Raw genomic sequence first — 13,413 nt, 5'->3', positions numbered from 1 at the left:
GCCTAAGGATGAATCTGCAGTTGAAATGGCAAGCTTGCTCTTGGTTAATACACCAAACTCAGAGACTGCTGGACATAAAAGTGAAAAATTCTCTGCAAGAACAAATTAGTTTAGACAATGGTAGATCTTTTTTTACTAGGTGGATATTTCATCAAATCAGTTACAGTTTGCAAGCTGCTCTCCCTTGTAACTTTATCATGTTTATACTCAAGCTGGACCCTTCATATTGGCGATTCAGTCTTTGCTATTGATGCTTGTTGCATTTAATTACCCTGGGCTGAAAAAGGTGGAGGGGGAGTATTAATTATAGCTGTGGAGGACCTGTGTGAGAACAAGCCGCCAATCAGTGCCCTTGCTCTGTTTTAAGATGGAAGGCTTGTGAATGTGCAGTTGGGAGGTAAAGGGACTGTGGGAGTTTCATATCAGATTACAATCCTGTCTGCCTTAGATCTCTTGTGAAAAATAAATTACAGCCTTTTGTAACAATGACCCTCTTCTCCAGGAAACAGTGAGGACAAAAAAAAAGGACTTCAACTGTGGCAGCTCAAGTTCTATTTAAATAATTAAAATGTATAAGAAGGTTTTGCCCTCCCACCTTGCCTCAGCTACCATTACTTGTCCCTTTCCTAAAACTTCAAGAATCATTTTTTCATGCAGCTAACACGGTCATTATGAGAAAACCATACTGCAATCCAGCATTCCTACCTACATTCCTTTATCCCTGGCCTCACCTTGTTCTGAACATATAAAAGACGTAACATTTGTCAGAGGTCCAAAGCATTACTGACACACTGGAGCCAAAGCATTCTTAAATTGTACGTTGCAATCTCTGTGGGCAGTGACATTTTATTTCTCTGTTCCCCCCCAAAAAATATTTTATATTATTATTTTTGTGATTGGCAATAAAAAAAATAGTCAGACAAAGAAAACTAAGAGCATAGGAAATGTAGAACATATTTCAAATGTAAAAACAAAATAGAATAAAATAGAAAAACATTGTTTTGAAAAAGTCATGTAATTGTTAAATAATTATATAAATACAGCAAAGTATATAAATAATTTGAAATATTTATAGCACTTGCACAGAAGGAAAACTCTCTACTTCATTAAAACTATGCAATGTTACTAATTATTCAGTACACAAAATAGTAAAACGCGTGTTCTAAAATAACAGACACTTGCCAAAAAATACCATCAATTAAAAAATGCACAATGTGTGATAGTTTTATAAATATCCACATACTGCTGTTTTTATACTCCTCAGGTACTACTTGCTGGTAGTTAAACAGCTCTGTTAATCAGTAACATAGATTTTACAAGAGGTAGGCTGAATATATTGCCTGTGGTTCAATTAGACGTTGGAGAACATTACATGTTAGTCGCTCCTATGAACCAGTTTATACAAGTCTGAAATAGATAATGCCCTCTTATCAAGTGAAGTATAAACATTGAAGAGGAGACATTTTAATAATTAGGTGATAGTGTGATAATTAATGCATTATTATTGATGGGGGAAATAGTATTGAAAATACAGTATATGGTGTCAGGGATTGTGTGTATGGGCTTGAGACTCAGAAGTCTGAGTTGCTTCAACCAGATTTTGACTTGCTTCTGCAGTGCTTATGATTAGTGTGCAAGTTACTTTAGGCTGCTTCTGTTGCTTTGAGTTCTAAGGCTAGGTTCACACCTAGGCGATTTATCATACGGATTGAATCGCACGATATCGCGCAAAACACAGATAGGCATTGAAATCAATGGAGGCTGTTCACACCTTTGCAATTTGTCACGCGGACGAAGTCACGCAAAAAGGTACAGGAGCTATTTTCGGGCCGGTTGTCATGCGGTTTGGGTCCCATAGACATCTCTATGCATTAAAAACTGTGCAACAACCGTGCATTTTTCAAAGAGCAGTGGCGCAAACGAAAACTTGCAAAAAACGCGCAATAAACGCTCACCAGCTCAGTCGCCTAGGTGTGATCCTAGCCTGAGTGTTCACATAAACATCAGTACATATCAATATGTTGATAAACACTGGTAAATATAGCTAACTAGGTGCCAAAAAATACTACAGTTAATAGCAAACAGTAAAGACAGGAACCTATTAAGATAATTGTTTTGTTTAAAGTATAAGTAAACCTTGACAATAAAAAAATGAGTCAAGAAAAAAACCCTCAGAAGAAGCTTGACATTAGACTTCTATTTTTTGTTCCCTTTTGTTCTTTTAAATATAGCATTAAAATAATTTTGTCATATCTGTTCAGTAAGTGCAGAAATATGTGTTGCTCGTGTCAGAAATCTTAGCAGCTGATAACTTGCCTTACCTTCTGCCTGCACTGAACTTTTATGAGTTACTTTGCTCCCAGCTTTCTCTGTGGACTGCAAAACACCTCCCCCTGTGTTATGGAGGAAAAAGAGAGGGGTAGGGTATAGTCGTCATGTCTCAGGGTGACAGTGCTGCTCCTCCAGAGATACAGTAGGCTGAGTGAGCATTGACAGGACAGGAAGTGTGCTACTGGCTGCATCGCCAGGTAAAAATAAAGGAAACAAAAAGACTGATAAAGAAAATGGAAACACTACATCTAAAGACTGGTGAGCTGAAGTATATTATATTTATGTTCTTGGGTTTAGATACACTTTACAACATATTCATTCAAGCAGTCCATCCTCTGGTGCTGGTCATACTAGCTCTGATATCTGAAAATACTGTGATATCTTCAACAATGGTTTGATCAGTTTATATAAAAACTTCCAACATGGTGGATCATTATTTGACTGCAATCGGTAAGAAAAGTCACTACTGATACTGCATGTTGATTTATTTATTTTAAAGCCCACCCGAACCCTCAGTTTAAAACAGGTAAATACATTTTAGATGCATCAAATAAAAAGTCTGAAGTCTTACAGTTTGCTTTCTTTATTATACAGGTATAACCCTTGAAAAGCATGTGCCCCACCAACATGCTGTGAAGAAGGACCATTTCTTTCTGTGTGGAAGCAGTGGTCTCTCTGCAGAGGGCTGGCACATCTCCTACTGAGTTATAGCTTTTCAAGCAGCAAAGCCCACACTTCCTGCCGAGAGCTAGAGAGCTCTGACTTATCTGGGGGTGTGTTGAACCCCGCTTCCACAAGAGAGCAAGGGTCCTTCTCTGCAGTTGCTGGCAGGAAATAGGTTTTTCTACTTAGGTTGTGGCTGCTTTATAATAAAAACAAACTGCAAGACATTGTACATATTTTGTTTTGATACAGCTGGAATGTATTTAACTGTAGGGCTTTTGTTTTTATAGCCTACTATAGCACAAATCATGCTGCCAATCAGTCAAAGGGCTCATTGAAAGGAAGTATCATAGTATCATACCATTCAGCTCTACATATTGAGATGTATAAATTGGACATGTGTCTTAATTGCTTAGATGGCCTGGAACAGGCCTAGCATGCTAGATTCTTAACAACCGTCATTTATTTGTCTGTTTATAGAGTTCTTGCAGAAGACATCAGCAATGAATTACAAACTTGGAACATCTATAACATAGCAAGCACACAGTGACTGCCTCAGAACAAACAGATAAATACAATTGTACTTGATTAAGGCTTTACCTTCTTCTATAAGCATCATAAGCAGCATGATCTCAGTGTGAGCATGGCAATAACCTTCTAGTGCTCTTTTCACCCGTTCTGGAAGCTCCTAAAATATTTTAAGTTCCTTGCAAGTCCTCTTCCCCAGAAAGCAGCAATATTTCCATTAGCACTTACAAGCCATGAATGTCCTGTAATTGTAATGGTTTACATGGAGATGCCGTAGACTGCTTACAATGTGTTTATGCAAATGTAATACACAAGGGTTACACTGTGTTTTTACTACAAGCTGTTCCACTCGCCCCCCTCTCCCATCTTATGCCTACTGCAAGATACTTCTAATTTTAAGATCCTTATTCCCACTCCCCATGAACACTCCACAGCATGCCGGTAGAGGGGAAGTACATAAAGTGTCAACCTCAGCTTAGTTTTTAACCTGGAGTGATAGCTTTACTGATTTGCCACTTTAGTACTCTTGTTAATGAATTTTTAATCTTCTTAATGACATTAAACACGGAAAGTAATTAAGGAAAACAAGTTTGAAACTGCTGACTTAAACCCTTTATTCAGAACTATTTAATGTAGAATTAATTTGATTTTGCCCATTATTCAAATGAACGCAGTACCTTTCCAAGCATTGGAAATTCCGTTCTCATTATACAATATATGGCCTGCGATTTGATATAATACAGTGAACTCATAAAAATATCTCCATACCCAGCAGGTTTGTTGACATTGATAGATAGGTTTCCATGTCCCAGGATGCCACAAAAAAACATGATGAGAAAAGAGATATAAAAAATATAGAAAATTTTTAGGTCAGTCAAATGTTGTACTCCTGAATGGCCACAATAGGGCATATTTGATAACTGTAAAAGCACTAGAGCTTATTTATGAAAACTGAAGGAAAAGGGGAGCTTTTCCCATGACAATTCTACTACATCCATTCTAGTGAATCTCAGCAATCTGATTGGCTCCTGCCGGCGGCAGCTCCACTTTTGTTCTAATTATCTTTGATGTTGCTTTTCTCACTGTTATACTGTCAAATGTATGTGTAAAAAACATGATACTAAACTTAACATGTTGCAACATATAAAAATCACTTTCCCAACCTAAAAGGTATTCCAGTTTTTGGGCTGATCCTTCGGCTAGCTTCGGCCACCTGGGCCCTTCGGTTTAGTAGAACCGAGGGGCTGCTGTACGGGCTATTCAATATAGCCCGTACAGCTCCCGAAGCTGGCCGAGCGCCTCAGTCGAGCCAAAAGCATATGCTTCGGGCCGAAGACTGAGCCGAAGTGTAACCCGAAGCGGGCCGATCAGCTGGCCATTGGCCGGCCGAAAGCCTTGCAACTGACAGCTGAAATGACAGATCAGTGTCCCTAGGTTACCTGGGGACGCTGAACTGTCATTACACAATGACAACTAGGCGGAGCCGGCCATGATCTCACGGCTAGCATCATCCAGTTGCAATGACAGATCTGTCATTGCAACTGGCCGGAGCCAGCTGTGAGATCACGGCCGGCTCCACCAAGTTGTTTTCATTGGCCAGGACCTTCTAAAAGACTCTAGCAGGTCCCCCTCCCCAATAGGAAACAGTTGGGCAGAGCTAGTTGCCACTGCTAGCTCCGCCCAATTGTTTCTTTTTTTCCAGATGTTCCAGATCCAGATGTTGAATCAGCTGAGTCGAACCCCCTCTGCACTTCGGCTCGGCCAAACATGCTGAGCATGATCGGCCGAACCGAAGCAAGCCGATGTACGGCTGATTTCAGCCGTTGTATGGCTGAAATCAGCCCTACAGGCCTGAAGTGAATAGCCGAACAGCATTCGGCTCACTTCACTTTGGGTCGCGTGTTCACTCGGCTGCCTACGGCAGCTTTGTATAGGTATTCAGTTAGACTTCAAGTGCATTAAACCTCCCCAACCATTTTATCCCTTTAGGACTTGGCTGAAAGTAATATTCCATGTTTTGCCAATGCTCCTGCTTTTGAAGAACTTTACCTGTTTATTTTCTGCAGATTTTGAGATAGGGCATTCCAGTACACTTGCTTATAGTGTGAGCTAAATGGGCGGATTTGTCTACTGTTAGACAAACAGTGTAGCTCCCCTCTGACCCCTAGAAGCATGTGGGGGGCTTCAGAGGAGAGGTGGGTTGACATTTCACCTCAGGCATGAGACCTTAGCTGGTTTGGGGATGCAAATGCAAAGTTGGGCATCAGTCAGTTTAAGGGTTTTTAAAGATTTTACTCATTCAGCAATTCACATGGGAGAGAGGAATAAGGGCTAAAGACAGTACAGACTCCAAATGCACATACCACTTGCCAGCTTCACAGTGCAGAGGGCTTTTAAACTGATAGCAGTAACACTGTGTACTTTAGAACCTTAGCTGGTTGCAGACATAGAACGGAATTCCCAGGACGAGACACCAGACTTACTGCAAGGTCCAAGCCCACTTGATTCGTGCAAAGTCCAAATGAGCACAGACTATCAAATTACCTAGATTGGGTACAGTCTAGCAGAACTAAATTTAAGGAGTAACCCCGCTTATGGCAAGGTGGCTACACATATAATCAGATCCGGTGTTGTAAAAAGAAGTAGCACTCTTTGCCAGTACCCAAGATTAAACTTTAATTGCAGGACATTGCTGTGGATGTATGTAGCTTGTTTTTAAGCACATTGCCAAAAACTAGAGCAGTTCAATAGGGATTATGGGGACACCTATCTGCAAACAGATTGCAAAGATGGCACTTTTTTTGTGAACTACAGGATACAGTAGCAATGTAGGAACCACTGACACAGCAGATAGACACTCCAGAAAGTGTTGATTTTCCCATTGACTTCAAGGGGCGATCTTTCTGAAATGGATCACAGTGTATCGACATGGGCAAAGTAAGTATATACTCACTTCCTTACAAGTAACAACTTTATTTGGCATTGTATTTAAGCAACAAAGCCATTTAAAAAACATGTTATCTCAGATTCTAGCTTTTGGCAATATCAGGCTGCAGTGTGTATGTAGTGAAAGATTCAGTGATATACCATACAGAAAACGATATAATTTTGAATTAATCTGTTTTCACAAAGAAATAATACTAGATGAAATATGCCTTGATCCTTTAATATAGTATTGCATTACTGTACTGCCTGTTCAAGAGTTTACTAGTTAGCAAGTTATCTCTCTTTATTAATATCGTTAAGTTTATCTCTATGCTCTAAATACGAACTTAAAGTCGAACTATGGGGTCAGTGCTTTTCCTCATAGTTCTCCTAAGGGTAACGGGAGGACACAAACTAGCGTCCTCCCATCACCCAAAGCTCAGTATACCGCGAGCGACAATGCTGTCTGGATCCACCCAGCTGCGTGAGTGACAGCTGGCTCTGCCTATCTAGAGGCAGAGCCAGCTGTACCCGCCTCCTCCCCATCCGTTCCGCCAGTCAGCGCTGGTGGATCGGACAGGGGATGGGGGGAATCCCTGCAAGGAGCCTTGAGTGACAGTCACGGCTCTCTGCAGGTATAGATCGAGAAGTGAGCGAGCGACTGTATGTGTTCGCTCACTTCCCGATCTACTGAGCCGACCTGTGACAGTTTCATTGTCACAGGTCGGTTCAGATTATAAGGCTGAGTGAAAATCACTTGCCTCATAATTCTCCTTTAAAGTATCCTTGCCTCTGTGAAGAGCGCTACTGTATAGTGAGACCTGTCACATTCCTATCTGAGTGGACAGCGGTATCATGGTCTTTGTTTAAGTGTTTTAAATTGCCACAGCACTTTCTGGGAACAATCCGTATTTCCGTTAAAAAAATACATGGTGGCAGCGAACGTTTGGTGTGTAAGGGGTTAGCTGCGGAGTTAACCAACCCTAGTGACGATCGCTCTCAGTCTGCTGGCCTGAGATCGTTGTCCCATGAGCTGGGAAATCTCAGTGCAGGGTGAGGCTGAGAGTGTTATCGCCATTTGCTTATGACGCCACGCTCGGTTAAGAACTGTGTATAGTCACGTGTGATTGGCGTACAGCGGGTTCGGGCCAGGCTTATGTCACATATTGGTAAGGTCCTTCTTTCCATCCTGTCATGAATTGTATTGTGATTGTAATGTCTTCCTTACATTGTAAAGCACTGCACAAACTGTTGGCGCTATATAAATCCTGTATAATAATACTAATAATAATAATAATAATAATAACAAGCTCAAATAGTTGTGTTAACCTCTCTGTTCCTCAACATAGATGAATCTTTGAAAGCCATTAGCACTCCATGTAAATGACTTGGTCAACAACAGTCTAGCCTAGACAATCTTCACTGATCACTCTAAAACCTAAATGGTCACCATTCTTATTTTTGTGCAAGTGTGTGGGTTAGTTACAGCCATGAAAAGATATCTATAGCCATTTTTGTAGTTTTGGAAAGAGCAGGGAAGAGTTAAAACCCCTGTTAAGTTTGTGTTGTCATCTGTGTCCCATTGGGGAAAAGGACCTTCACTTTCTGACCGCTAAGCAGAAAAGGAAGTGAGAGGAGTCAACAAAATAAGACAAAGTCCAACAGTAAAAATCTGACAGAGGTCCTAGCCTTCTAGCCCTTCCCGATTCTATTTACAATAAAAAAAAACAAAGAAAAATTAGCTTTAGAGTCACTTTAATTAGCGGCCATTTGCCAGCTTACATTTGGTTGGGTCACTTTAAATTGTCTGTGGTCATGTATACATATGTGTGCGTGAGTTATTAACTTGCTCACCTATCGCCAAATAAGAAATGCATGTAATAAGTAAGACCCTCATGAACTCTTGTACACAGATTCTATACTGTTATAAATGTGTAAGCTAATGTAAGAAAAATGTGATATTTTCTTTTTGATCACAGGCAGCAAAACTTCACCATATTTGGGACACCTATCAAAACTAATGTAAAAGTCACACAATGACTGCAATGTTAGATACAAGGATCGTTCCTTTGTCTGCTAGCAAGCAATCAATCAGCCTCCCCATTAATTTAGAGTTTCATGGGGAGCTCACCTACTAATCAGTGGGTAATTATAAGTGTCATATTATGGCCACAGCAATCTTTCTTAGAAATTACAATGAGATTCTGTTCTGGTCTAAATAAAATGTTGTGCTAACCTTTTGCAAGACTCTGTTGAGACTTATGTAGATTGATTTTCTTCCTTCCACTTGCATTTTGTCTTCTTTGTAATTAAGATAAATTTCACTTCAATTAAATTTCAGTTCACAGTTACTTATAGAATTAAACATTAACAATAGCAAAAAGTACCATATAATTTATAATAATGCACAAATTAATTAATAAACAGTTGTTTTTTATGCAGTATACTAACTGAAGGTACCCCTCTTTATGTGTGAGTAGCATATACTGTAGATCCAAACAAGAAATTGAGGACAGGAAAAACTAATTGACCTGTTGACAAAGCACATCTTTTTAGTTTCCAACGTGTGTTTGATCGGATAACCCAATAATGTGCTCATTAAACCCACCCCGCTCCCACCTATTTACCATTTTTCTTTTTTTTAAGCCCTACAACCCCTTTAATTCTCACCTGGCTCAGTCATCCAATGCTGCAGTTTAGGCCCAATATTGACTGATATTATGGAACCACTTATTGTGATGTCACCACAACATTGCTATAGTCTTCGTGGCCTGTGACAATCCCGCATACTGATAGCCAACAGGATGTGTCTATGTCACTTGCTTGTGTTGTGGACACTTCCCATCTACTGGTAAATTCTGGCCATTTTTTGGACTAACAGGCAAACTATTGTCCAAAACGAGCATGAAGAGCTAAGCACTGCAATTGGGGACATTTAACAAAGAAACAAATTGGATGGGGTGTTTTAATACGGCTTTGAGGGGGCCATGGGAAAAATTCCAACTCTACATTACATGTTGGGAGATGCCTTTAAGCTGTATATGGAGTCACAAATTAGTATAATTATCATGATAAGCTTCAGCAACACTGAATATATCACATATATTGCATTCATAATTAATTTTTCAACTTTTACATTTAGCTTGGCTTAAATACAGTAGCACCGAATCTGTTTAATTTCAACTTCAAAAAAGGCTTTTTAAAGTTGTTTTGGCTGCAACACCTGATTTTGTATCAAGCTGTAATAGGCCTGTTTGGCTAGTAGGATTAGCAGCCACAATTGATATAAAAGCTATAGGGAAAGGTTACAGTTAAAAAATTAAAGGTAAAGCCCTTAACTTTGTACAAATTGACCAGTGGCAACACAGTAAATGCTTGTGAGTTTCTTTTATTGTCAGTACCACGTCATCTTAAAAGTTCAATAAAAATTAAAAACAGAGTGCACAAAAACAATTCAAAACCACTATGCCACATTCCCTGAACATCATCCCCAGTTGTCCCCAAAATATTTAAACTATAGACTTCAGATTTGTGTTTGGTACAAATTGGTCAGCTTCAAGACAGTATGTGAGCACTTGAATAGGTTAAAATAGAGAAGAGAGACAAGACGGGTTTTCTCTTGCCATAAAATTAGAGTGTATTATCTAAGTGACCATAAAAACAAATATTTTATTGCAGCTGGGCAGTATGTCAGCAGCTTGGTTAAGCCATAATATAAGTGAAAGAAACAAGGCTGACTTAGGGGGTTATTCACAAAGCTGCAATAGTCAGCCAAGGGAACAACCGACCCGAAGTGAAGTGAGCTGAACACGGTTCGGCTATTCACTTCAGGCTTGTATGGCTGATTTCAGCCGTATACCGGCTGCAATCAGCCGTACATCGGGTGGCTTTGGGTCGGCCAAACATGTTCAGCATGTTCGGCCGACCCAAAGTGCAGAAGGAGTTTGATCGGCTGAGCCTAACCTCCGGCAGGCTACTCGCTGCTGTTCGGCCTATTCTTATAGATGCCAAACAGCCAAGCAAGTGACATAGACACATCCCGTTGGCTATCAGTATGTGGGGTTGTCACAGACCAGTGACAGCAGTGACAGCTAACTCAGCCCAACTGTTTTCTATTGGACGGGACCAGCTGTCATTAGAATGAGAGCTTGTCGGAGCCGGCAGGTATATGAAAGCCGACTCTGCTAAGCTCTCATCCTAATGACAGGACAGCCTCTACTAAGCTCTCGTGGTAATGACACATGGGCATGCCTGGTTACCGGGTTCTCAGTGTACTGCCACAGTGTAATGACAGAAGGCACCAGGGACACCTTCTGTCATTACACACAGAACCCGGAGGAGCCGCTGTGATTTTACAGCAGCTCCGACGGGTTCTCAGTGTACTGATAGAACGCCGTCCCTGGTTACCTGGTAACCAGGGATGCTGATCTCTCTGCAAGTGGTCGGAGCCGTGAGATGATGGCTGGCTCTGCCCAGCTGTCAGAAGCAGGCTGTCGGCCGGCCAATGGCTGGCCGTTTGGCCAGCTTCGAATTTCCCTTCGGCCAACTTCTGAGGCTGTACGGGCTATAGTGAATAGCCCATACAGCAGCCCTGAACTGAAGGGGTCCTGGGGCCAAAGCTAGCCGAAGGAGCAGCCGAAGCTATGGCCAGAACCTTCGGTAGCTTTGTGAACAACCCCCTTAATCTTGAAATAAACCTTAAAGTGTATTATCTGAGAGAAAATAGCCACAAATATTGTACGGCATAGGCAGGCCACAATATAGTGTAACAGAGTAAGAGAAGAGGTGGGTTTTATTTTGAAACAGAAGTGTATTATCTGAGAGAAAATAGCCACAAATATTTTTAAGTGCAGGGGCACTGGAATAGGCCTCAAACTTTCAGGCACATTACAGGATTACCAGTGTAGCAAACAAAAATTTGTAGCTGAGGTCAAACTGCAGAAACATTGTATGGCTCCTGTACAGTGCCGCAGCAGTGAAATTTGCCTCAAACCTTACAGCACAATGCAAGATTTAGACAGTTTTTTCTTTAATTGTTTTGGCCACGTTTCACTTAAATGTATTGACTGTAGTATCAGCAGCAGGGGGTTTGTAGTCATTGGTAATCCAAGACTCGTTAATTTTAAGGTACATGTGTGATTTTTCCCAGGTGAAGGGCAGCCAGCAGGTTATTGCCTTTGTCTCAGACCTTGTCTAGCTGAAGATGGTGTGGGCCAGCCAGCTCTTAGCCTGGGCCTAGAGAGCTGCCAGCAGCTCTGGCCCACTGTGGCTTCTGTCCCAGGCATATGAACTACAGAACAGCATAGCAGTGTTCATCCTGGCATGTTACATATGTCCTGGGGTGTTTGTAGGGGACTGCTGTTTCCCGAGGTGTTGGTACATTAGGCCAGTGAAGAGGAGATATAACAGGTGAGTGTGATCTCACCATAGGACAAGACACATGGCAGCACTATCAACTCCAGCAGTGTGCCCCATCCTACATCATTCTCAGTAACCAGAATATTCATTCAGTGTGTCATATAGCTTTTTGAGCAAAATAATGGCAGCTGGGTACCTGTCACTGTGGTGTAGCACAAGCCATAAGCTCAAGGAAGGGGGAACTGATTCCACAAGCTGGATTGGGAGTAGTTGCAAAGCCAGCAGTTTTGCCAAGTTGGTATTAAGACTATGGGCATGGGGGTGTTTTGGGGCCATTTTTCCTTATGTTGCTGAAGAGACACCTGCCTTGGCATGTATGTTGCTGGAGATGGGTGTAGGAGAATTCTGCAGAGGTTCAAGCCTTTTCTTGACCCCTTCTCCGTATGGTCAATTGACTCTCTTCCCCGCCTGATGGGACATATCCTAAGCCTCTGAAACCCCTTGTGAGACTTTCCTCACAGTCACTAAAGGCCACAGCTGTAGCGGTGTATGCAACAGGAGAATGTTGTAGGGAGGCGGGATATGTGGAAAGTGAGGAATGAGGAGAAGGAGGCCTTCTGCTGCTGACTGGTATAATTCATGTGTGGTGCTCACTGAGCTTTGTGGTGCAAAGTCATGTGTTTTCTCATGAGTGGGGTACCCAAATGGTACTTTTATGATAGCTAATACACTTTAGGCAGAGATGGCAGACCACAATGGTCCTGTCAGCAGCAGATACGTTAAAAAAGGCCCGCACTGCAAAGCACTGTGGACCATACCTGGGGACAGCAGTGGCTTGTACCTTTTGGACAGTGCCACCACACCAGATAGATTAGGCTGGCTCTCAGAACTTTCTGCAATTTGTACAACCCACAGAGAGTCTTCCACTTTATTATCCACCCCCCCCCCCCCCTTCATTTCTGATGCCCACTTTCAGTACTGCCCCTTGCTGCTCCTTATCTGATGTCCTCTGATTGCTGTATGGCTGAACTCTCCTCTCCTATGACCACGGCACTATCTTCCTCATCCTCATTGTCTGAAAGTAGGAATGTTTGCGCGTAGCCAAGATCATCCTTCTGCATAAAGTCAGTTATAGTGTGATGAAATATTGCTGCCAACTCCTCATAGCCAGTTTGTGGGGATATAGCAGGATTATCTCCTGATTATCTCATGAGGTTGAGGAAGAGGGTGCATTTGCAACACTTGCAGATAACTGGGTGTTCTGCGCCTGCGAGGAGGAAGAGGGAAGCTTTGTCAGTCACTCAACTACCTCATGCACATGCAGAGGATGTATAGCATGGCCACTCTGATAGAAAAGGTAGATGTGCCTTGCCTCTAGATCAGGGCTCAAAATTTCCACTCGCCCCCTCGCAATTGGCGAGTGAAAATTGCGGGGGACTTCCGCCGATTCGGCAGCGCCGATCGCTGTCTGTTTCCTCCACCCGCTTCTTGGAGCGGCACCGCAGCCTCCGACGTACTCCCGGCAGCTCGCTTTCAGGCCCCATTAGCGGCGCGCTGCCGGGTGTGCGAGGAGGCGTGGCCAGGGCCGAGGGAGAAGCGGCCCGGCCG

Source organism: Nanorana parkeri, unplaced genomic scaffold (genome assembly GCF_000935625.1).
Source record: "Nanorana parkeri isolate BGI_ZX_2015 unplaced genomic scaffold, ASM93562v1 scaffold581, whole genome shotgun sequence".
NCBI lineage: Eukaryota > Metazoa > Chordata > Amphibia > Anura > Dicroglossidae > Nanorana > Nanorana parkeri.
Note: the sequence above shows the minus strand (reverse complement) of the source record.